This window comes from Pinus tabuliformis, chromosome 4_1, assembly GCF_031772625.1.
Source record: "Pinus tabuliformis cultivar Carrire ecotype Pingquan chromosome 4_1, CPIR1, whole genome shotgun sequence".
Taxonomy (NCBI): Eukaryota; Viridiplantae; Streptophyta; class Pinopsida; order Pinales; family Pinaceae; genus Pinus; species Pinus tabuliformis.
The window spans coordinates 74,684,923-74,712,506 of NC_142303.1; positions in this window are offsets into that span (position 1 = coordinate 74,684,923).

Here is a 27,584-nt window from a genome sequence, read left to right on the forward strand (position 1 = left end):
TGGGAGACCTTTGCATATAAAAATCTCCCTTTTGGCCTTAAGAATGTTGGGGCTACATTTCAGAGAGTGATGTCTTATGCATTCCACAAAATTTGAAACATCATTCATCCTTACTTTGATGATCTCCCCACTCATTCTTGTAAGCGCCATGATCATCTTGATCATCTCCAGAAAAATTTTCTTCACTGTAGACACTACAAAATTCGGTTGAACTCGCATAAATGTTTCTTTTGCGTCGAATCTGGATGACTCCTCAGCTTTATCATTTCGAAAGAAGGCATTCATCTTGATCCTATTAAATTCAAGGCCATTGTTAATTTACCCCCTCCATCGTCGTTGCATCAACTGTAAAGTTTGTAGGGAAAATCAAATTTCCTCCATCGTTTTGTACCGAACTATGCTGAGCTAGCTTCAGGATTCACCTGGTTGCTCAAGAAAGGAACCCCATTTGTTTGGTGAGGCTGCCCAAAAGTATTTTAATGACCTAAAAGTTGTTCTCATAAATGATCCTTCGCTGCATCCTCTGAATTATCATCACGATTACTTCCTTTATCTAGCTGCAACCTCTAGTACCATCTCTATGGTGCTGGTACAGGAAGATGACGAAGCAATGGAAATTTTATTTACTACCTCAGTCGCAATCTCCTCGACACCGAGATGCATTATTCTCATGTCAAGAAGATGGTTTTGGCTACTATACAGGTTGTTCAGCGCTTTCGGCATTACATTCTCCTCTTCACTACCACTACGATTTCCAAATGCAACCCCATGAACTACATCCTGACTCGTCAGTTGCTGGGAGGAAGTATTCTAAGTGGATTTTCATCCTCCAAGAATTTGATTTGGTGTTCAGTACTACGAAATCTAAGAAATCACTAGCCTTCACTGAGTTGATTTTCTCCCTTCCCTCTGCTTCTCTTCCTGTTGGTACTGATGAGTAGCTCCCGGACGAGACTCTTTTCCTGATTAGCACTCTTGACCCCTGGTACAGTGATATCATCATGTACCTCCAGACATCCACCTTCCAGTCTGCGTTGACCAAGGATGATCGCCGATGAATTCAGCATCAATCCCAACCTTACTGTATCATTGGAGATACTTTATACAGCGTCAGTGTCGATTACATTCTTCGCCGATGTCTAACTCTCGAGGAGGCTGAGAGAGTCTTGAATGACTTCCATTCTAGCACATGTGGTGGTAATCTATTTGGATATGTTACTGCTCAAAAAATACTTCACGTTGGTTATTTTTGGCCCTCCATCTTCAAGGATGACATCCTTGCTATTGGCAAATGCCATGAGTTCTAAATTTATCAGCGTAAAATGCATGCCCCACACGCTCAACTACACCCCATTATTACCTTTGGTCCTTTTTCCAAATGTGGCATCGACTATATGACATGTAACCCTCATTCGGCCGAGGGGCATGGTTATATTATTGTTGCTGTGGATTATTTCACCAAATGGGCCGAAGCGATGCCTACATGTTCTGCTGATGGTAAAATGGTGGCTTAATTTCTATTTAATCACGTTATTTCTAGGTTTGGAGTGCCTCAGGCCATTGTCACTGACCATGGCTACCATTTTCAAGATTACATGATGGCCGAGCTGACTTCTACCTTGGGCTTGCACCACGATGGCTCAACCCCGTATTACCCTTAGGCCAATGGCCAAGTTGAAGCTGTGAATAAAGTCTTGGTTACAATGCTTCAACACACCATTGGGATGCACAAGTCAAATTGGCATCTCATGCTCTTTTCACCTTTGTGGGCTTACTGAACCTCGACCAAGGATGCAACTAGATTCACATCGTTCCAACTAGTCTATAGTCTGGAAGCAAGTTTACCGATTGAGTGCAAAATTCCCACACTCAATATGGATGTCGAACTTCTCCCCGAGACCTCACCTCAAGAAGAATGCCTCTTGTAATTAGAATGACTGGATGAGACTCGTCATCTTATTGCTTTTTTCATCGAAGCACAGAAAAAGCAGGTCAAATCCCATTTTGATCAGTCGGTCTCCCCTTATTCTTTTTCTCAGGGTGATTTGGTTTTACTGTATGATCAGGCTAATGATAAGCTGGGGGTAGGTAAGTTCGAACCCATGTGGCATGGTCCCTACATTGTTAAACGTGTGTTACAGAAAGGGGCTTATGAGCTAATTGATTATGAGGGAAATCCCTTAGACAAGCCCCGTAATGGGCTTTATCTCAAAAATTACTATGCCTAGGTCATCTTGCATGGTTACTTTTGCACAATAGTGTGTTATTAATTTTTGTGCAGTGTGGTTTGGTGTGTTTTTTTTCAAGCAACCTTCCTGCTTATTATATTTTTACATGCTTTGCAGATGTCTGTGTCTCCTCACATCGATTTCGCTGATGGTGCCTTCCATAGTACCTGGAATCTATCATCTGCGGCATGGGTTACTTATGATCCCCATGGTGAGTTGATTGATCTTCAAGGTATTTGTTTAGGTCGAACACCTAATAACATTGTTGAGTATAGCGCAATTATCGAATTGTTATCAGAATCTATTGCTCTTGACATTCGGGAATTGGTTGTCAACCTTGATTCACAACTTGTTGCTCTTCTTCTCAATGAGTAATATTCCATCAGAAACCCTCAGATATTGAGAATTTACTTGCTTATTCATCTATTGGAGAAAAATTTTGATTACATTACATATCATCATATTCCTAGGCATATGAATACATTGACAGATGCATTAGCTAATTATGTGCTGGATAGACATTTACGAAACATGTGAAAAACAAAAAAAAACATTTGTACCATAGTAAGCAAGGAAATATAGCATATATATATATATATGTCGATAATGTTTGTCATACATCAAAACCCCAAAAAATAATATATGTGTTCAAGTACATCCATGTCTCCCAGGCCTTAAAAATGTAAAATGCTAGACCTATGAACTACTCGGCATGGTGCTCATGATAACATGTAACCGATCGTACTACACGAGTCAACAGTCGACAGATCCGGTCTGATACCCCCACTGTGTGCCTTTGATACTAGCGTGGGATATCACCCACCCGGACATACTCTGGGATACCTCTGGTCAATCCCTCGAGGTTCAACATGATTTCCTCCTCATTATCGCTTCCTTCCTGATAAGGAGTGATATCGAAATGTCATGAATGCATGTATTTCAAAAACAATAAAAAATTAAAAATTAAAATTTTTTGTTTTTACGTCCATCATCATAATCTTCTCCCTTTGGGAGCGCATATCTGGATCGCCATGGAAGTTGGTACTGCTATAGGGCCAATCCTCTACTACGATTAGCTGACGTTGTAGCCACGAAAAGAAGGCGGGCTTATATGACATATGTTGGCCCCCGATGATTCTAGGCATCAATGCACTCCAATGGACCATCCGTGGGTCTCATGGCAATGGCGGATCCACCTCATCAATTTGGTTGTGAAATAGCAGCATCTGCTCCAAAAATAAGGTCACTAGAATGGAACCATAGCATAACTACTTCAGGTTTCCTGTCTTGGCTTTGGATAGCTAGTGATTCATGTTTACCTTCATGGCTTCCGCCCAGTTGAAGATAGTTGGCGCCATGCAGTCTATAGCATACTGGAACTTGGACTTGTTAGACTCATGCTGTGTCCGAGCCCCAACCACTTTGTTTATGGTCAACAACAACACTTTCAGCGCAAGATCCCAAACATTCATGATCTCTATCTTTCCGCTCTTTGATTTTAGTGCTTCTGGGAAATGTTCCACGAGCAACATGTTCACACTTGCCCCAATATGCCTCGACCCATACAGATTGACTGGTTCCCTTCTTTGGGACAGTCCAATGATGAAATAAATGTTGGAAGTTTCCAACTCCAGTTCTTGGTCCTGGATCATAAAAACTTCCCGATTGACATCCAAAATACTAATCAAGTACTGCAACAATTCGAGTTGAGCCCAAAGACCTGGTGTGAGGAAGAATTTTAGGAGCCCACAATTCCTCAAGGCATTCAATCAGTTTGGGTCTGCCATTGCCTATGAATTAGTGTCCTCATGCTCACGTTCCCTCCAATCAACCATTTTTCTCTATGTTTTCCTTACAAAAACCATCAAATCAAGTCAACAATCATCCTTGGCTAAAGAAATTTGGATACAATCAAAGAAATCCAGGAAAAAAATTGAAATTTTTTTGTTCATGGCACCAGCATGACTGTTTTAAAAATAGTAGCACTGACAGCATGACTCACAGAGTTAATAACCCTCGATCGATGAGATTTCGTGCCTGGAAATCGCGTCGACCGAGGGCGAATTTGTTTTTCTAAATCCTCCTCAAGAAATTCAAAAAACGGTTAAAAATAGGAAAAATAAGCATTAAAATGAAGTTAAAGGTCTCATCTCTTACCTGCAATTGACAGATCATCGAATGGCCTCCCGGATCTCCCACAATCTTCTCCTGAAAATCTAGGGCACAAATGGGTGAAAAGTTCTCCACACAAGGTAAAAAGGTAAAATGGTAAAAATTATTTACTTTTTCCTCCTTTTATTCATTTTTCATGAAATATTAGGGTTTTAAAAGTAATTTTAACCTATTTTTACCTTAGAAATTGGATAATGCATTTACCTTTTGTGCAGTGACAAGTGACATATTACTGATGATGGTACTGGAGTCACGTTTAAGCTCTTTTCTCGATTCGTAAAACGCAAATGAAAATATCGCCAAGTATATTTCCCTTTTTAACTTGTAAAAGAGAATGAAAATGGGGGGACTGCTTTTAATCTCTTTTCTGACTCTTTAAACACGAAAATATTTTCGAGCTCATTTTGAACTCGTTCAAGGTTGCGAAACATCATTTACCCAGTATACGTTTACCCCTTTTTCTGGTAGGGATAAACTATTTACAAAAAGGGTACTCCTCGAATTAAATGGTCAAGTGGTTCTCTCAAGTATAATTTTCTACCTTTTTGGGTGCGAGAGACACAAATGTATGAAAAGGGACCATGTGGAGTTTTCTTTTCTGTGTCTTTTTCAAACTCTCTAAACATGAAAAAGATACCGAGTCACACCTTTGTCAGACTCGTTAAAACTTAAACGACATCGGATTCGTCACCATGATGAACATGAACTTCTCCTTCCTAGGGCTCATTAAAATTATTAGGTCAGATTCATATGAAGGATGAACTTACAGTGCAAGCACATGCTATCCCCTTCAAGCTTGTGATTAAAAAATAATTGTGGTACCTGCCAGAAATGGTGGGGGAAAATGGGAAATTCTATTAGTTGTGTTGGTGGCTCACTCTTGAACATGATACTTTTTGCTTCGTGTCAAGTTTGGATATCCTCCTTTCATCATTAAACTTCCTAGGTTAGGCTATTCATTTTTTCATTCCATTTGATCTCTGCCACATCATCATGACCACCGATCCTATGGATCCAAAATCTACCAAACTCCAGAGTCGTGTCGCCGATATGTTCAAGATTTAGTCCTTTTGCAGTTACACTTACTCCTGATTCTCTATATCATTTGAAATAATTGCATCCATTGTCTTGTGTCGATGATGTGGGATACATCATGGCCCTCTTTTGACATAGTTGCTTCCTGTCAACTTCAGCTCACTATCTGTGAAGCTGGCTGAAAGACCCCCTTCTAGTACCTTAGAGCTTGCATGCTCTAATGGCAAGTTCTTTGCACTCGATGACAAGTTTAGATCATTGGCTTTTGATCGGGTGATTTCATGGGTGTTTGACTTCAGTTCCTTTATTCACATTCCATGGATTGTGTTGCTGGTACCTTGATAGCCATTGTCCTTATTAGTGGTTTCTCTCACGCTTGTTAACGGTTCACATCATTGACCAGTAATCAAGCGACTTTCTAGCATGTTTGACTTCAACACATTTATTCACATGTTAGAATTTGTACTTTGATCGGGTCGTGTTGGAGCGCAATCCCATGGGCTCAGATTACACAAGTCTAGGTTGCAAGGTGATGTGACATGATCATGCTGATATACATATCTCTTTCAGATGGATGGTTGCGACCATACCATGAGTTGTTATATGTGATCCTTCTCATTATTGGATCGTTGTGACCATACCTTGGTTTCGATATGATCCTCTCTATTGGATGGCTACGCCCATGCCTTGGATCCATTTACATGATCATTATCTAGATGGCTGCGTGCATACCATGATTCATGTATCATTTGTCAAAGTTTTTAGTGATGTACATGTATCTATGCTTGCTTGCAGGTTTTCCGACGACGGACTTTGATTCCTTGCATCTACTTGTAAAGCATTTCATCCCTCACTCTAGTTCAGCCTTCATGCTTTATGGGCATCTGTTACACAACATTTTGTCACTGTCCCTGTACTCCCTATTCCACGATCTTGGAGGACCTCTATAGTGAACCCTACATGCTTTCCCATCATGAAGAAACTCCCATCATGTCCCTCTTCGTGAGTAGAACAATTCCCTTTTGCATCATTTCCTAAGAATCTTCCTTTTACCCCAGTTTACAAGACCCACGCTAATGACCCATTTCTTCCCCACGCCTATTTGTAGAGATTAAAACCAGGACTAGCGTCGTACGACACTATTGAGCCTTTTCTTAGTCACGCCGATCCTCTTTTGGAAAGTTTTTTAAATATGGAGCCGAAGCTTCCAGGTCTAGAAGCTTTGTAACAGAAGTCTGGTAAATGGTTGGGCTGGATGGAGCCGAGGAAGTCAGTTTGGGCTCCTTTCCACTATTAGGATGGAACAAACCCAAGAGATAAGGCCTTCTTCGATGATAAGAGGAACCATCTCCCCTCCATCCAAGCTATATAAACCCCTCCTTTTATAAGCTAAACTAGTTTTAGTCTAAGTATTTTTGGAGCTTGACTAATCAGCAAGACATCTATAGCTTGTAGCTCTCTAGTTTATGTTTGAGGGAGAATAGTGTGTTTGGTTTGGTTTGAGACTAAAGGGAAGAAGCCTTAAAACTTCCATTGTTGGGTCTATCCATGAGATGCTAGCAAAAGTGTGGGAACCCGAATACATTGGAGGAGACCAGCAACGTCAAGGCATTGGTTGTAATCTCTTTCCGAACTTATATGAATACAACTATTGATTGATTTCCTACATTAAAGTGTTATCTTACATTTGATGGATTAATGTTCCTTGACCTGTTAAGTAGGCTGAATGCAATTTGTATGTTATCATGTTTATTGTTGTTGTTTGTTTTCTTGTTTCAGGTATTCGAAGGAAGGAAACGAAAATTAACTGGAGTAAGGAAGCAGGATCATCACCAAGAGGAATAGCGTTCTAAGAGGTAGACCCCCTTATTTTATTCTAGCTTAAGTAAGTTTTCCATAGATTGTTCGTTTGTGGCTAGACCTGCTCTCTCGGGCTAGAGGAATTGTTTGTGTCCGCACTGAGAATTTACCTGCACCACAAATAGATAAGATTGCACAGGTCTAAATGCTTAGTGAATTTGCAGATGATGACAAAAATAGTCATTGTGGAGGCAAGAGTTGATGAAATGAATAAATTCCACCAATTCATTTTCTTTGCATAATAAGTAATGACACCCATAAATGCTTCTTGAAAAGAAAAGATTTAATGTAGTGTTTAATGCACAATCATTCATTGAGCATTCATTACTCATATTGGCGAAACAACCATGGCGCTTCCACACATATGTTTAATGTATTGGGTCAACTTCAATCTGGAACACTGTCAATTTCCACGCATGGTCTTCTACAGATTTGGTATACTGTCTTTCTCATGTCTGTAAATTCTTTTGGATTATGTATTCTATACTAATTGATATCATACATCTATAGAAATATTCCTTATGATCCATGGCATTCTCAGATGTATTCAACGGATTATTCTCTGACATTCTCAATTTTGTTAGTCCTCATAGGATTCTCTGGCACATATCTTTTGTCCTGGCGTATACTTGGTGTGTGTAGCCCAGACTAAATTCTTGTAGCAGGGAGGCAGGCTTTGTAACATAGAGAATATATTCCAAGTTCTCATGATTAGTTGTAACTAGTATGGCATGTAGCAAGCACAAGATTCCTCTAGCTACCTCATAGTGTTCTAAATTCTGCAACAGTTGTAACGTCTATTTGTTCCTTCCTTGTTATTCAATTGATTCCATATTGATTGAAGGAGCATTACCATTGAAATACCTCTACGCCTATCTCTTTATTGACTTGGTGATCATTTTGAAATATTGGTTTGCAATGGAGCACATGAATCATTCATATGTAAAGGACTTTGCAAGTGGTGCAATTACTGTTTGTTAAGCATGCATACAAAGCCAAGCTATGCAAATGATTCCTATGTTGTCCAATGTCCAACAATTCCTTAAAGAAGAACGTTCCTTCTAGCAGGTTGAAATGCATACTGCCACATGCCCCATCATTTTTATCACATAACTTCATCAAATAGTAGAAGTGGTATTTGCTTCCTTCATATCTTTTCTCCTGTGTTTTACCCACAAAATTAGATTAGTAGCTCCATACTTCTTACGATGTTTGAATCTATTAGAGGGTTCAAAAGCTCAAGTTGTGCTTCATTTCCATATCCAGGGCCTGTGAGTTTTCCTATGCCCAAAATTTATTTGCATGGGAAGGAATTAAATTGCCACTCTGCCTACCTGTTTGATGGTTTGGTTCTACGATATCAATCATCAACAACTTTCTTTGCAGATTCATCTCTAAGCCATATGATTTCATGTAATCCGAGTAGGAATGTCTTTGATCCTCGAAATTTACAAAAAAAATATATTATTTCAAACCTCTAGTGCTTTCTACTTTCATCCCCTTCTTGCAACACAATCATCCCTTTGCCTTTATCTCACTTCATATATCCATTTTCTTTATAAGAATCACTTTGATTTTAGCTTGTTTCCTTTTGTAACTTTTAGAGAAGTTTTGCAGCTACTGTATTTTGAATATTTTTATGTAATGTGCAACAACTTGTGTAGAAATCACCCTCCTTTTTGTTGAAAGATGTGCAGGTGGTGCATGCTTCTCAACAAGGTCCTACAAACACTTTTCCTTTTGAAATTGCAAGCGATTTTTTTTTTCTCATCAATATTTTATTGCAAAGACACTTCAACATATATTAAATTTTCAAATAACTGTTGGAGTTTCTCCCCCCCTGAGATATTACTTCTTTAACACTACTTTTCATTTATTTCATGAGCACCTCCCCCTTAGACTAGGCTAACTTCAATTTTTCATTGAAGTTAAACACTGCTCCTTTTTCTTCCTCTTCCACACTTTAATATGCCATTTTTTGCTTTCTACATTTCATTTTGTCTCATTTTTTGGTTTGCTTGTAGTGTCCATATTATGTCTGGGCTTCTTTAGGGTACATGTCAACTTGTAGTCTTTGGCCTTGTGGCAAATGTTATCACACACATAACATTTTGTGTCACCAATAAATGTAGGAAATTGTGTTCTCCTTCTTGAGTTCACGATTTTCTTTGCGTACAATTTGCATTCAAATGGTTTATGTCCAAATTCTTTGCACAAATAGCAGTAACGATAAAAATGATTTGTGTACCTGATGAATAGTTGTCTTCTTTTCTTTCTTTCTTGAGTCAGGATTCTTGTTTGTTGCATCTTCTGCTGATTAAAATTGATTTTCTTTCTCTTACAATGTGCTGCTATATGTCCGCGTCCATGGCAGGAAAAACATTTGGCATGTTTGAAGGGAGAAAATAATATTCTTTGAGACCTTCCAAATTTTCCTAACTCTTCTTGATTTTGTTGCTTTCCTTTATTTTTAATCATACTGCCACTAGATTCTTCATTGATGATTTTCTTTGAGTTATTGTTCTTCTCTTCTGAGTCCTTCATGGATGCCATCTTCTCTCCTAGCTTCTTACACAACTTGTTCTATTCATCTAACTCTCTTCTAGTTGAAATAATATCATAATCTAATCTTTCACACTGTGCCTCTTTCTCCTTTAGCCGATTATTCATCAACTCGTCTATTCTCATTGCCTCTTCACGCTGTGTCTTCAGGCTTAAAATTTCTTCCTTGAATTTATGTTCTCTTTCATCACATATTTGCAATAGTTTTTTGTAGTCTCTGCTCTCATTCTTCAATCTTTTTGTTTCAGCCAAGGCTAGGTCAAGTTTGGACTGTCCTTTAGCTAACTTTCTTTCACAAGAATAAGGTGCATAATAGGTCTCATTTGATTGAACGTTTTCTTTTTGACGAGACTTTTTATTCATGCCCTTAATATTCTCCTTTTCGATAGTGTTGCTACTAGTGTCTCCTTCATGCATAAGCTACAATCTATCCCAGATTTCTTTTGCAGAAGTTAAAACTATTGTTATATCAAGATCCTTATTATGAAGATTGTTATACATGACACATTTTTCTTTAGAATTCCACTATTGTTCTTGCAAAGAGGGAGAATATTTGCAGTGAACATCACATACAAGTTTCCATACACCAGACCCATAAGCTATCAGTTTATATTTTACCTTATCTCTCCATTCATGAAAGTTTGATGTACTAAGAATAGGTACAATTTGACAGTCCATGACTCAACTAGAACTACTTTCAAGTTGTTAGGCTTACAACGAAGGAACCGACTCTGATACCAATTGATGAAAACTTGACTAAACTGGGGGGGGTGAATTAGTTTAGCATATTCATGGACATTAGAATTCTTTTCTTTAAACACATTAACTAAAAAATTACATGAGAAACTTAATAGATAATGACTAGCAAATTGGATATGTGAACAACAAGTAATAAGAAAACCAAAACATCACATGAACAGATAATAACAACACATATTAACACCAGATATATGTGGAAACCCATAAAGGGATAAAACCACTATTTTATTATTGTTGTGATGCAAAGGAAAGCTCATACTCCTTATTACATATGATTTTATGTAGGCTCCAACCTACAGGAGGTTGCTACCTCAATTTTCTATAAGTTGCAAAATGCAAGGAAGCTCCAACTCCCATATGTTTTCTATAGGCTACAACCCACAGGAGGCTCCCACCTCAACAATCTCCAACCTGATGTTTATCAAGACACTACTTGAAAGGTGACTACCATCTCTTGATGCAAACATGAAATCACAATGTGTTGGTTTACCTAGTCATAATTTATGCATATCTCCATCTTCATTTTTGCATCATCTTCCCTTCAAATCTGCTTCACATCAACTTCATATGTGCTAGTTAACTAATGCATAATAGCTCAATCATCTCCCTCACATTCTCCCATTCTCTAACCTAACATTTCCTTCCAAAATCACATATTTTATAAAGATAGTTTGTTGGTTGTTTGTATCCAACATAGGAATATGAAGTGAATAGGCTTGACTCTTTGCCTTCCAATCATTCGTTTCCAAACTTTTTAGATCTTGAATATTAGGACACAAAAATAAATAATCCATCCAATATTAATTCCAGCCACATGTAATGATTAAATGCATCAACCTAATGTCAACATCAAATAACAATATTTATCATTAATGCATCAAAACAATCTTTGCAACATCTTGCTTTTGTCTTGGAGTCTGTTATCACTCCTCTGGATCTCCAAGGCCGAGGAAGAGTCCAGCTGAGGTAACCACAGACCAAACTTTTGACTTGGTAGCTAGCCCTACCAAGCCAGAGAGGGTTGTCTCCAAAGAATCACAGCTAGGAGGGCTGGATGGATTAGGGTTTCAAGCTAGGTATAAAGTGCAGAGGTTGTTTTGATTTGATTTGGTGGGGTTTATTGCTAGATGAGGATGTTAGGTCAAAGAAGCTAGGTTAGGGCAAATGAGATATGATTGCAAACATTGAAAGAGGCAAGGTAGGTAGGAGGCTTAGCACTTCAAAGGTGGTTTAGTGAGATGTTTTAAGACTTATGAGGAGTTAGAAATAGAATATGAGATGTATTCTTCCTAAACTGAAGAAAATGGGCAAATTATGATAAATTTCCCAAAACAGAGCATGAACAAACATGTACTTTTCCTATCAACTTGAAAATTACCATATAATAGACATGAAATGGTTTATGAGCATACAAAACATTCATACAGATGATCACAAAGAAGAAACAATGCTAAAAACCATACCACAAGTATCCCAAGGAAAGAGTTGCAACTGATTCTATTAAAACTGGCCAAATTCTGATACAATAGTGTCTCTGATCAAAACAACAACATCCAGATGAGTCCAACCTTTGAAAAGAATGAAAAATACAAGATATAGGCCTCAAACAAACTCCCCCCAACCTCAGGGGTCGAATTCATGAGTGGAGGAGCAGTTCCACCAAAATCTAAACTGATTGCTAGAGTGTAGGGTGGTCAAAGTGACTCATCCCTCATTGCAATGAAACTGATTCATTACACCTCATAAAGTCTATTTACCTAAAGTATTTACCCTAGGTAATAGTAAAAAGGCCATAATTACATTTACATCGTGAATTACATCAATAAAAACTTGATTTCCCAAGATGAAAGTCAAATCTGGAGATAAACAGTGAAAAATCAGGCAACTGGTCAAACGCGCCCTCTTAGTGTCAAACACGCCCTCTATCTTGCAAGCTGATTTTGACTGCCTTCCCGGTGTTCAAATTGAGCCTAGGATAGCTCGTTGGAAATATTATCCTATCTATTTTCTAGATATATCTTTATTTTGTAAAATGGACTTGATTGGACCCCCCAAAAGTGGTTTCTCCCAAGATTGGTCAAACGCATAGCGCCAAGGTGAAATAAGGGGCAGAACATTGATTTTTTAGGTGTATTTTTACCTTTTGAACTGCCAATTGTGCAAACTAAGGCTTGTAAAGTTGTTTTCCTGCATGTCTTCCTTGCTATGAATCCAATGGTGGTCTTCTTTTGGCCAAAAAGTTCCCCAAACCTTGGTGTTGTGACGTTGGCATGCTAGTTGTCAAAAACCTATGTATGATTTCTTGAAACACACAAAAACTTCAAAATTACCTCAAAACTTCTCAAAATTGGTGAGATGATTATTGATCACGTGGTTTGTGCATGGAGTGAGGCCTCAGCAAGAATGTCAAGTCTTCCTTCCTCCTCTTGCTTTTATAGGGCTTCAATATTTGCATTAGCTCTTCTAAGCTTTGCCCTTGCAATCTTGTTCTTCATGGCATAATGTTTTGTCATATTTCTCTGAATGTGATTTTCTTTTTTGGCCTTGTCTAAGAGATTATCCAAATGTTGGTTTACCTTGTCAAGCCAATTCTCTGGAAGAGATAATAAGGTATGTTGAGCATCTTAATGCTTGTGAAATGCATGAGTAGCCAGATATGATAGGTATAAAGTCTGGAAAACCTTCCTTCACAAGTAAAGTATCTCATGATGATTTTCATCATGGGAACATATCTATCCAGGAGGTAAGAGAAAGTAAAAAATCTCTTTCTATCATTTTTGTATCTAGGTTTGATATATGGCTCATAGTAATTCTCCTCCAAATCTGTTTGCTTAAACCATTTTTCCCCAACATCAGGGACTCCAGCAGCGGCTGATATGATGGCAGTGGACATAGTGAAAGTGATACCAACAAGGGTTACCTTGTTGTCATGGAGATTGGAGATGAATAGTCTACTAAACATAGGATGATGTTGGACCTTTTGTACTTTCTCATAGAATTCAAAACATCCTAGATGTTTAAAATATGTCACAGTCATGGGAGATCATGAGTTCATTGGTATTTCTTAGCTCAAATCTAAGGATTCTCCCTCCTTTGCTTTACTTCCTCCCCTTCATTTCCTCCTCACTGGAACTTTTGTTTTCTTCTTCGGACATGGTGTCTGTTGGCATTATGATTCAAGTGTTGTCCTTGATGGCAACTCACTCAGAGACAGGTACAAGTGATGGCAACTTGATCAGAGGACAGATCTCAGTACAGCAGGACAAGAAAGCGATATACGCAGGTTCAGTAAGGAAAATCAGCGTGTACACGCAAGTTGGCTTCAGAAAAGTGCGTACATGTGAAAACGTACCTTTGGTCCATGGCGGTTAGTCCTTGGAAGTTGTGCCTATGATTTTGGACCATGGTGTCTCGACGGACGTGTTGATCCCTAGTTTTGAAGTTGATGGTATTGTGTTACTATGGTTTTGGACCGTGGTATTGTAAAGGGCCTAAGGCTATATAAGGAGAAGATCATTAGGCAAATAGAGTAAGTAAGGTGCAAGAGTGTGTGAGTAATGAAGATCTGAGGAAGTGTGAGATCCAAGTGCTAGTTATGGGTTGGTGATCTGAACCAAGGTTTCACTCATGTGGAGGATGATGAATGATGGAACGAGATCTCAAGGCTTGGAATGATTATCTTCATATGGTTTGACTGTGGATAGATCAGAAATACTGACGCATGTTTATTGTTATGATCTGGGTATGTTTTGATGTCTGATATAGCTGCAGAGTCATAAGTTAGAATTTGCAGATCTGTACGCGGGTTGGTTTTGGTAAAAGAGCGTATACACGCAGGTTGGGTTCATCCAAGTAGCGTATACAATGTGAAGTATGATATTTGAAGATGAAATTGGATCTGGTTGTTGTTATGTTGTCTGGTTGTTGTTGACAGGGTTACAGTGATTCAGAATTGGGTGTTTCAGTGATTGATGATGCAGGTTGTACTACAATGGTGATTGACTTATGGATCCAGTATGAAAATGTATGAAACGTGGTCCCGGGAAGATCGTAGGCCGGCACCTACGTACTGGTAAACATATCAGCCAGTACAAGAGCCAAAGGGGGTTGTAGCTCCCTTCCAGGAGCAGCTGGAAAACGAGTGAAGGTTGTAGCCTTCTGTAGGGTTGGAACCTACGTACTAGTAAATGGATCGGCTAGTACAAGAGCTATGAGGGTTGTAGCCCTCTGCAGGTTGCAGCCTGCGTGCTGGTAAATGACTGCACCAGTGCATTGTAAAAGAAGTTTCTTATTAAAGAAGAAAGAGACGAATTGCAGCAGGTGGTTTTCACCCACATTGGGTTTCCACCTTATATCATGGTGTTCATGTGTGTGGCTCTTGTGTGATGTTCTGTTCTGTTATTCTGCACCTGTTTACTGTTAATGTGCTTAATGATGATCTGATGCATTTACTGAAGATTAAGATAACTGAATTATAAGATCTCTGGATATACGCGAGTTTCATTAGACACAGTAGCGTGTACACGCGGGTTCACTTAATTGAAGTAGCGTATATGTTTCTGAGTATGAAATTGAAAAAGTTTGATTGATCTGATAATACTGATTCACCCCCCCTCTCAGTATTATTTCCAACAATTGGTATCAGAGCAGGTCCTTCAGAGAAGCTTGATCGCTTGAAGGAGATTCGTAGAACAATGGGGAAGAAAGCACGTCAGAAGAAGAAGACAGCTCAAAGGAACAATGACAACCTACCGTTGAGTGGAAGCAAGAATTCAGATCCTGAATCACCTCAGAATGAAGATGGACAAACAAATGAAGCATCAGATCAAACCATAGATCAGCAAGATCTACCTAGCAAAAAGGAGAATTTCCTCAAAGAAGAAATCATCAGATTAGAAGATCTGTTGGAATGTGCCTCCAGAATTCGACAAATGCTGCTAGCACTGAATAAAGAGCAAGAAAACGAGATCCTCAAACTAAGGCATCAGTTGGATGAAGGAAGGAAAGCTGAAGAGACCTTGAAGAAGCAATGTCTAGACAAAGAAGAACAACATCAAGTTGAGGTAAATATCTTGAAAAGTAAGTTAGAAGAAAAGGATAAACTATTACGATTTCAAGATAGTACTAAGATCTTGGATGATATTCTTAGTAGTCAAAGGTCCCCTGCTATCAAAACTGGTCTTGGTTTTCATGAGTCTATTGAAGGTGAATCTGGTTCACAAAGTAAGACAAGAATCTCTAATGCAAAATCTAAAAGGCTCTACAAGGAGATGAAAGGTCAACCTCATCAACAATCAAGGAAAGAGACTCCTCAAAGAAAATCTTTTACTTCTCCCATGAATAATGTTGAATGTTATGTATGTCATAATCTTGGACATGTTGCAGCCATATGTAGAAGAAGAAGGTTTCAAGACCATCATGCAGAAAGATCATCACATTCAAGGTACTTTAATGGATATTGCTTTTCTTGCAATATGTTTGGCCACAAAGCTGCTGATTGCTATAGGAGGAATATGAAACATGTAAGATGCTATGCATGTAACAAGTTTGGACATAGAGCAAAGGATTGCAGGAACAAAGCTCATGATAAGAAGAAATCATCAACATGCCTGAAGATATGGAAGAAGAAGGAAGTTCAGTCAGAAAGATGTGGCACAGCACAGGGTACTCAGCACAGCACAGACATAACAGACTCAGGGGGAGCTGAAGGCATAGAACTTCAGTGTTCTAATTCTCATACGCAAGTTTAATGAAGGGAAGTCGCGTATATACGCGAGTTTCACACTGCAAAATCGCGTATATGTCAGTCTGAAGAAATGCAGTGGGGATAGGCTCAGAAAAGGGGTCTGATATGATTCAGTCCAATATCTGCTCTCTTGATTAACGATTACAGTCTGCTGAGGATGTTTGGAAATGTTTTGATACTTGTAAGATGTTAGAAGTGTTTAATCCTAACTTGATGATGATGAGATCTTGATGCTTATTACTGATGTATGCATGATCAGATCTAACTACAGATGGCACAGGCTCAGGGGGAGCATATACTTCAAATAATGCATTGTTGGCATTATGGTTAGAAGTTGTTGATAAAGTCTATGAAGCTAAATGATACATCTTGTTGTTTGATCAAAGGAATGGTATTGCAGGCTGATGGTACAGATCATATGAATGATAGTCATGGTCTTGAATGAATTGCTGGTCTTAGAACTTGCATCTACTCAGGGGGAGCATGGATGGATTGATACAACTTGGAGCCAAATCAGAAACTTCAGCATGTATCTCTTTTGTGATATCTCTTTTATGGTGTCAAGGTCATGTAACGGCCTATGTTGGTTTCCCCACTATGCCTGGGATGAATGATGTAATGTAATTGGTTGTTATTTTCTGATGTATCCCCACTTGGTTGGGAGTATGGATGTATGTATTGAGTCTTTTGGTGATAGGAAGGTCCTTTATGATGCATAAGTCTTGAAGAACATCCTTTGCAGATCTTGCCTACAGTCAGGGGGAGCATGTTCAGCACAGCAGAGCAGAGATATTCAGCATGTACTCAGGGGGAGTATGGACAGCAGAAGGTATACCAAAGAAGAGAATATCTTGGCCCGCCCTTTGCCCTTGATGTCAAAGGGGGAGAGTGAATTGGTGTGGTTGCCATCAAGTCCAAAGGGGGAGATTGTTGGCATTATGATTCAAGTGTTGTCCTTGATGGCAACTCACTCAGAGACAGGTACAAGTGATGGCAACTTGATCAGAGGACAGATCTTAGTACAGCAGGACAAGAAAGCGATATACGCAGGTTCAGTAAGGAAAATTAGCGTGTACACGCAGGTTGGCTTCAGGAAAAGCGCGTACATGTGAAAATGTACCTTTGGTCCATGGCGGTTAGTCCTTGGAAGTTGTGCCTATGATTTTGGACCATGGTGTCTCGACGGACGTGTTGATCCCTAGTTTTGAAGTTGATGGTATTGTGTTACTATGGTTTTGGACCGTGGTATTGTAAAGGGCCTAAGGCTATATAAGGAGAAGATCATTAGGCAAATAGAGTAAGCAAGGTGCAAGAGTGTGTGAGTAATGAAGATCTGAGGAAGTGTGAGATCCAAGTGCTAGTTATGGGTTGGTGATCTGAACCAAGGTTTCACTCATGTGGAGGATGATGAATGATGGAACGAGATCTCAAGGCTTGGAATGATTATCTTCATATGGTTTGACTGTGGATAGATCAGAACTACTGACACATGTTTATTGTTATGATCTGGGTATGTTTTGATGTCTGATATAGCTGCAGAGTCATAAGTTAGAATTTGCAGATCTGTACGCGGGTTGGTTTTGGTAAAAGAGCGTATACACGCAGGTTGGGTTCATCCAAGTAGCGTATACAATGTGAAGTATGATATTTGAAGATGAAATTGGATCTGGTTGTTGTTATGTTGTCTGGTTGTTGTTGACAGGGTTACAGTGATTCAGAATTGGGTGTTTCGGTGATTGATGATGCAGGTTGTACTACAATGGTGATTGACTTATGGATCCAGTATGAAAATGTATGAAACGTGGTCCCGGGAAGATCGTAGGCCGGCACCTACGTACTGGTAAACATATCAGCCAGTACAAGAGCCAAAGGGGGTTGTAGCTCCCTTCCAGGAGCAGCTGGAAAACGAGTGAAGGTTGTAGCCTTCTGTAGGGTTGGCACCTACGTACTAGTAAATGGATCGGCTAGTACAAGAGCTATGAGGGTTGTAGCCCTCTGCAGGTTGCAGCCTGCATGCTGGTAAATGACTGCACCAGTGCATTGTAAAAGAAGTTTCTTATTAAAGAAGAAAGAGACGAATTGCAGCAGGTGGTTTTCACCCACATTGGGTTTCCACCTTATATCATGGTGTTCATGTGTGTGGCTCTTGTGTGATGTTCTGTTATGTTATTCTGCACCTGTTTACTGTTAATATGCTTAATGATGATCTGATGCATTTACTGAAGATTAAGATAACTGAATTATAAGATCTCTGGATATACGCGAGTTTCATTAGACACAGTAGGGTGTACACGCGGGTTCACTTAATTGAAGCTCTTCAACAATAAAAACAATAAAAACAAGCTCTAAGATAAACACAAAGCACTTTCACTTCGCAAAAAAGGAAATCAAATGAAAAGCAAGTTTAAGAAAGCGAGACTTAAAACTTTCAAAAGATTTTCTTTCAAACAACAAAGAAGTCTTTTTCAAGGAATCTCTCAAAAATACTGACACTAATGATTGAAGAAAAGGCAACCGAACACTTTTGCGAATTCACACCTTTGAAATGATGAAAACCCAACAAAAATAAATGTGTTCGAAATCACTCTTGACAATCAAAAGCAGCAATGAAAGTCCAAGAAATCAAAAGACAAGTTTCAAGAAAATGGTAACAAACAACTTTCCCGAAACGAAGGAGCAAATGGTCATAAAAATGATTTCGTTAAGCAAACAAAAATGTCATGAAAACAAAATGGACACAAAGATTGAACACAATCTTCCCACTCTGCCGAAACAGAGCAATCAAGATTCTTAAACAGAAATCTTGTGTGTCAAAAATCAATGACGCTTGCAATCAACGAAAAACAAGACTAGTACTCCTTATAACTAGAGAGAGTTCAGAACAAGATGCCCCCTGCTAAACAGAGAACTGTCACAGGGAATTGACTGCTTTAAACTGACCCAAACCACCAGACAGACATTCAGCAAAAAGAAGAATTATAAATCTTGAAAATAATGGAATATACGCGCCTGCAATTATTTGCAGAATGCGTGTACACGCTTCTGTAACTAAGGAAACCTGAGTATACGCGGGTTTACTTAGTGAAACTTGCGTATATACGCTTCTGTAATCCAGACAAAGAGCGTATCTGAAGTCTTTCAAGAAAAATAAAAAAAAACAGACTGAAAAACTGAAAAAGCTTGGATTTCAACAAAAGATCAGACAGTCAGAGCCAACAAACAGAGGGGCTGAGCCTTGATTGGCTTGAGGACTACCCAAACTAGGAACAACAAGAGTGTTGTCCCCAGCGGAGTCGCCAATTCTGGTTGAAGGGAAAATACCCCTAGGGTCCTTTGGGCTAAGACTCTACCAGACTGAAAATTGCTTATTCAAAGAAACACACACACACAGCCATCATTTTACTTTTAAGCAAATGCTAACGTTAAGGGAACTTACCTAAGGTCCTACGTTCGAGAAGACCTTAAGGGTCCAAACCCTTCTTGGAGTTCCCTTCTTCTTTCTTTGACCTGCAAGACAAACAAATCAAGGAACACAACAGTACAAGTGCAAATACTTATAAATCATCTTCATGCTATAAAGTTAGTTATAAAAAATCTTTATGTAACCACTTTCATAAGAATTCAACACAAGAATCTCATAAGCATAAAGAAAGATTATTCGGGAACAAAGACGTGTTTCTTTATATATAAAGGAAAATAAAGTACATATATCGGAAAGATATCACCTGAACACCTTCAGCAGGCTCCAAGCAAGCTTCCTCCCGGATTCGTTCCAGCCTCAAGCCTCCAACAAGAGCTCCTTCCAAGTCCTACTCAATGATGATGTCAAGGATGAATGATCACCAATACACATGGAAACAAGGGTTTCCTATGCAAGATGGGGGAAGTGCAGAATGCACCAAGGACTTCAGACCTGGTCTAAGGGAAAAATCTCAGCATAATAATCTTGCTCTCCTTTCTCTCCCTTTTGGCCTTCCCTTTGATGTCTTTTTATACCCTCTCCAAAGTAGTTTTTTAGTTAGGAGTTGGTTGGGATCAGTTGGGCCACGGGCACTAACAGGTGATCCAGCAGGTAAACCCGCGATCACCGCCCGAAAAAGAGGAAATTATATTTTTTTAAGTGTTTTAATAGATACACGCGGGTTTGGTATGACAGACCCGCGTGTACACGCGTTTAACACAGGGCAAAGTCGCGTATAGGGAATAAAACACTGTTTTTTAAATTTTTGGACCAGGTCTGGAAGGAGGGGTTGCCCTAGGCCATAAGTGCAGCATCACAAACCATAAGAGTGAGATTTGGAGCTATAACACCTGACATGATATAAAAAATGAGTTTTGATCACTGATGGCAATATGAAAATACTAAATCTAACATTGGCCTTATTTGGGGATGACAACTCCTTGGAGGTACCAAGAACACCGTAAACCAAGTGCCTAACCATGTGGGCCAATACGGTCAAAAAATCAGATTGAAATGCATGACGGAACTAAAACAACTCAAATAACACAAACTGACTGGAAACTGTCTTGAAATTGACTTAAAAAAAAACTAAAAACTGACTTAATTAACTATCGACTGAAAATTGAAAATGGCAAAAAATTAGTGAAGCTCCATGGACTTCACTTCGGGATCTAAACTCCAGTGATTCTCTACTTCACACTTGCAGAAAGTTAAACTATTATGTACAATGAAATCAGGACATTTCTGAGAAGCATCTTTCAGAAAAGATAGTGCTTAAGGAGCCTACCATTAACTGGTCATCCTAAGCATGGATCTCCATTCATCTCATCCAACAAGAAAGCATTTTGCCCTCAGAAAGCTTAAATATGATAAGGGCCTTTCCACAGATTTTCAAATTTACCATGCCTACTCTTGTCTTCATTTCTGGAATCCAAACAAAGCACCACATCTCCAATTTTGAAATCATCCTCCTTTGTTTTCTGGTCATAGATTTTCTTTATCCTATCATGGAGCTTAGAGGTGTTCTGAAATACCTCATCTCATGTCTATTGTAGGTGAATCATTTGATTGATCCGACGCTGTATATCATTCTCTTCACTTCCTACTTCTTGTAACAATTTCATGACCAGGACTACTAATGATGAAGGAAAAACAATATCTACTCCATACACAATTTGAAAAGGAGAAAGTCCAAGAGATTTCTTACTACTCACCTGATCTGCCCACAATGCATTGATAAGCTTTTTGTGCCAATTCTTTTTGTTGGCCTCCAACATTTTCTTGATGATGTTGATTAAGGATTTATTGGAGGACTCTGCTAGACCATTTCCTTGTGGATAGTATGTTGTAGAATGTCCCAACTTAATGTTATATTTGTCACAAAACTCAGTCATATTTTTAGGCTTGAATGCTGCCATGTTGTCTATGATGATCTTATTAGGACAACAAAAATGGGACAAGATATTAGTTTCTAAAAATTGAATGATAACTGAATCTGTTACTTTCCTGGTTGGGATCACTTCGATCCACTTAGCAAAGTATTTTGTAGCTATCAATATCCACTTGTGTTGTGCAAATGATGATGGGTTAATCTCACCCATGAAATCTAGGCCCCATTGCTGAAAAGGTGCATGAACTGATATAGTTTGTAAAGGAAAAGGAAGAAGTTTTCTTTTACCTTGGAAAACTTGGCACTCGTGACAACTCATCACTACCTTGTAGATATCTACATAAAGTGTAGGCCAATAATAACCCTCTCTCAGTACTTTTTTGGTCATGGTCTTCCAGTACAAATGGCCCCCACAATCTCCTTTGTGGAAGTCATTTATTACTTCTTTAGATTCATCTTCGGTCAAATAGTTTAGCAACACACCTCCAGGATCTTTCCAATAAAGTGTGTTGTCCACAATGCAATATTTAGAAGCCTTGAGCTTCAATGACCTGCTCTTCGCCTTAGACATGCTTGGAGGGGGATTTAGATGTTGTAAAACATAAATAATATCAGAATATCGTGGAGATGATAAAAATATATCAGATGCTTGAATGAGATCTACTTCTTCTTGATTGTCAGATAATGCTGCTACAAGGTTGATATCTAGAGCATGGAGATTTGACTCAGCCATAAGTTTGGCTAAGGCTTGGTCCTTGATCAGCTTGGTAGGCTTAATATCAAGATCATATTCTAATAATGTTGTTATCCATCTACCTCTTCTACCTTTTGGGTCATTCGGCACAAGAACTTATTTTACCGCTGCATGAGGCACATAAGCAAGAGTATGCGAATGTAAAATGTAAACTCTAAAATCTTTCACTATATTTACCAAAGCTAAAGCCTATTCTCTATGATGTTGTACTTAAGCGCTGCATCCCTGATATTGCGACTGAAAATTGCTATTGGCAGCTCATTTTATCCTTTTTTGCATCAATATTGCTGCCATGGTATGCTCAAAAGAAAAAGATAATATTATGAAATCAAGGGAGTAATCGGGACTAATTAAAATAGGGGAAATGGTTAAGGCACGTTTTACTGCATGAAAGGACTTGTGGGCTTCTTCAGACCACTTTACATCATTATCGTTTTTCAACATATTTGTCATCTCTCTACGAAGTTCAGCCAAATTAGGAATAAATATGCGTAAGAAATTCATCTTACCATTGAATGCTTGGATTTATTTCTTGCTGCGAGGGAAATCAATTTGTTGAATGGCTTCTACCCATGAAGGGTCTATTTGGGTGCCTTCCTTTGAGATGATGTGGCTGAGAAGTTTGCCTTCCTCCATAGCAAACAAACTTTTCTTCGGATTGAGAGAGATCCTGAACTTTCTACATCTCTGGAAAATAACTCTTAAATGATGCAAATGCTCATCATCTGAATGTGAAAATATTGTTACATCATCTAAATATACAACCAAGAAAACATCTTTTTCATTGGCAAAGGCTATGTCCATGGCACGCTGAAAAGTGGCCCCTGCATTTTTGAGACCGAATGGCATTTTTGCATATTTGAATGTGCCCCAAGGTGTGGTAAATGATGTCTTGTCCTGATCATCCTCGTGCACTAAAATATGATTGTAACTGGAGTAGCCATCCAGTAGTGACATCCAGGAAGCGCCAACAACTCTCTGAAGGATATGGTCCATTTTGGGAAGTGCATAATTATCTTTCAAAGATACTTTGTTTAAGTTTCTGAAGTCTACGCAGAGCCTAATTTCTCTGGTATTCTTTCTCATCGAGACTAGATTTGATATCCAATTAGAAAATCTGATGGGAACAATGATGCCCTCCTTGAAAATTTTGTTAATTTCTTTCTCTATGGATGGCAGCAACCTTGGGTTAATCCTTCTTAGCTTTTTTCTAAAGGGCTTTTGATCCGGATTAATTGGGATGGTATGCTGAATTATTTTCCTGTCATACTCCTTTAAGTCTGCATAATCCCACACAAAAACATAAAAAAATTTAGACAATAAATGAATATATTTTTCTTTTACCTCGGGAGATAATGATTTTGACAGCTTGATCATTTTTGGTTTATCTATTGTTCTGATGTTCACGCCTTCGACACCTTTCTCCATAGGAACCAATGTGGGCTTCCTTGCTACATCATCCTAATCAAACAAGTCTTCCAAAGGTACAAGAACTTTCGGAGTATTGTTGTCCTTCAGCTGTAGTATATCAACTTGGGTTGCCTTGATGACTTGACCATCCTTGTCATAAGCTTCATCCAAGGAACAATTCTCAAACTCTCATTCATTCTGAAGAAATTATTTACTTGCTTGTCATCCTAGAATACTTGCCAATATCGCATGTTGTCCGGAACAGAGGGCCGATGCTTTACATGAATCTCAAATTTCTTATTTGAAAAAATGGGGATTTTGAAATTGCTTGCAGCTATAGCCAAAGAATCTGCCATAAGATTCTGACTCCTTGGTACAATCGAAAGAGTATATTCTGGAAAGATTCTCAAAATATCTAAAACTGCATTTCTATATTGTCTCATCTGTAGATGGTGAGCTTGACATTCACCTTTAACTTGCTTGATCACAAGTTCTGAATCACCATACACATAAATTCTTCTTACATCCAATCTTTTCAAGATCTTTAAGCTTGTGATCAACGCTTCATACTCCACCTCATTGTTAGTGCAATCAAAAGCTAACTTGTACGAGCATAATCTAACATTTTGAGGGACCTCACCTTGTTGATGATGTGGACTTCAGATCCAAATGCCAATGCTTGCCCCATCTTTCCTGAGAGCACCATCAAAGTCCATGGTCCAAAGACCATGCTCCTCTTCCAAGGGCTGTAAATTTGGTCTCTACTTCGGGTCAATTTTTTGAACTTTCTCTTCAGGTTGTTCTGAATTTTCCATTACCTTCTTTGATTGTTGTTCTAAGCCTTTCTCTACCTTTTCTGATTGTTGTTCTGATGAACTTGGTAGCTTTTATTTTTCATGATCTAAAACTGTCCTTATACAATTGGAAATCTTCGGTACATTTTTTATTTCCACAAGTTGACTATCTACATCATTCAATCCACTATCATTATATAAAATAAACGATTTTAAATTTGTATGTACAACATTTATAGGATGATTATTCGGCCTCTCCTTGCTAGTTATCATGAATTTCATTTTGGTTTCTTAGTACAATTTCCCAAAAATCGGGATGGTGGCATAGGAGAAGTCTAACTATAGTGTGCCTCTTAGTTTCGCTCCCTAGGACCTCGACAATAACATAACAAACTATGGTCTTATATTAGCTACCACCACATCCATTAAGACATTATTTGCCAGGATTTGGCCTAGGGACACTACCAAATCTTTGATTAGACCAAGACAATATACCTTACCAGAATCAAAATAATACAAGTCATGGTATTCACGAGTTATATCTAGACCCAACTTTTCCATGATGGCCTTGGGCATTAAATTATGGGAGGCTCCAAAATCAAGCATGGAGTTATGAAGAATGTATTGGTGGATTCTTAAACTCAGTAAAATGGAGGAACATCACTATCTTTTGATTGACCATCTATGGCTAGACCAAAAATTAATTCAGGTTGGTCATCTTCAACATTAACCATGTTGGACATAGGGTCAAGTTTCATAATTTTAACTATATCAGATTTGTAATGGCTATTTTTGACTAGTTCAGTAAGAGGGATTCACACTTTCAACTTTGAAATTTCAGTTTCTAAATTGAATGAGCTAGATTTATCTACTTCTCTTTGGTTGATGTCTCTTTTCTTAGGAAGATATTTTGATGTTTGAACCTTCTTCTGATTATCATGGTCCCTGTTTGGATTGTTTGTAGATGGCTGATTTACTTTGTTTTGGTTAGATGCTACTAGCTCTTTTCCTTTACTTTGATTACCTTGAGGGGTTGTCTTTGGTTGGGTATCCTTCTGCTACGATGTCCTTTTCTGAATGGGACTGATCGGGACATCTCTATTTCTCAAGGACTATTGCTTCTGCTGAGAGCTGAGTGCAATACAGTATCCTCTTTGATAATCATCTGATTAGGTTTCCAATGCATAGCCATTTTCTAGTATGTAGTCTTCATCTTTAGGTTCCTTCATCTTATCGACATACTTCTCATTTTTAGTCAAGAAAATGGGATGGTAATCTTCCCTAAAAAAGTGGTTTTCTTTGACAATCGGGTCATCCTTTGATTCTCCTTGAGCATAATTTTGTTGCAAGGGTGTCTGAATTTGCTGCTGAGATGTTGATGCCTCAAGAGATTTCTACTCTCTTTGTTTTATCCTGTACTGAGGTTGTTGCTGGTTTCTGAAATTCAGATTCTTGACTTGTGGCTCCTGCTGTCTATCTGAATTTATCATTCGGTCAGCCATTTTCTCCATGGTTCTGATCAAAGCATCTAGTTTAAGATTGGTGGAAGAAGAGGGTTCTTCTTTAATTTTTACTTTCTTCTCTGGTTTCTCATGTTTCAACTGAGACTTTTTAATCATCAAGTTTGATTTCACACTCACTGCATTATTCTATATTTCTTCCAAAGTGGAAGGATCTCTTTCCCTTTGTTGATAAGCCATCTCTGGATCAAAGGCATCCAGATAAGTTTGAAGTGCCAAATCAAGTGGAGGTTTCATGTTATCTAGAATGGAATTGTAGATTTGATTGAACCTTATAGTAAACTCCTGAACCATCTCGTTAGGATTCCTTTTCAATGTATTGTATTCCGCCAAGGTCTGCAATGGATTCTTCTTTTCTCACCACCTTGATAAGAACAAGTCATTCAGCCTTTGAGGAGTATCAATGGAGCAAGATGCCAAACCATGCAACCATTTTTTCACATCTCTAGAAAAACTTTGAGCCATTAGTCTCATTTTGGCATCATCTTCATCAACCTCCTCTAAATCAATGAAATCGGCCATCATGTCAATATGTTGATGTGTTGTGATTCCCGAGTTGCCATTAAAAAGAGGAAGTCTCTGGCCATAGGTTTGAGGCAAAGATGCCAACTGACCAGGTAAATGTAAGGGAGCAAATCTCGCCATGACTACTGGGGGAGGGTATACGGGGATTACAATAGGTTGAGTTGGTTGGGATGAAGATGGAGGTGTGGATACGGTTGTTTTCGTAGGTGCAGTAGAGGGTATGGTAGAAGATAAGATTTCAAGCTAATACTGGATATAGGCTTTTTCTATAGTAATTTGTAATTGATCAGCTAGGCTTTGAAGTTTCTCAAAATTGGACCAAACCTCATGCTCAAGTTTTGAGGACTGAGATGTAGCAGAAGGTTGTTTAAACAAATATTTTGAGGTGGTTAAGTATGAATCAAACTTTATGGGATCAAACACTATCTTTGTAAGACAAGACTCAGACTTCGAACGAAATAGGGATAGCTCGAATTTAATATCAAAAGGAATATCCTCAATCAGAGGTAAACATATTGACTACATCCCTCTCCTCTGGCACGCAGAACAATTTAATTCTAAACCCAACCAACTCCCTCACATCACACTCCACCACATCTGGCTACCCTTACCTAGCTCCACATACATTGTATTATTCTAGCCCTCCCACCGTACACTCCAGGCATGCACTCCCATTGCACTCCACCACCATTAAACGTGCTTACCTCCTAGCTCCACACATGCATAATTCCTCCATCTCTCCCATTGCCCAACCTTGGCACACAACACCTGTTCGAATCCCCCACACACTCCCATCTCACACAACAACCAACCCCCCTTTTATCAGCCACGCTGTAGATTCCGCTGATCCACACACTTCTTTCAACTT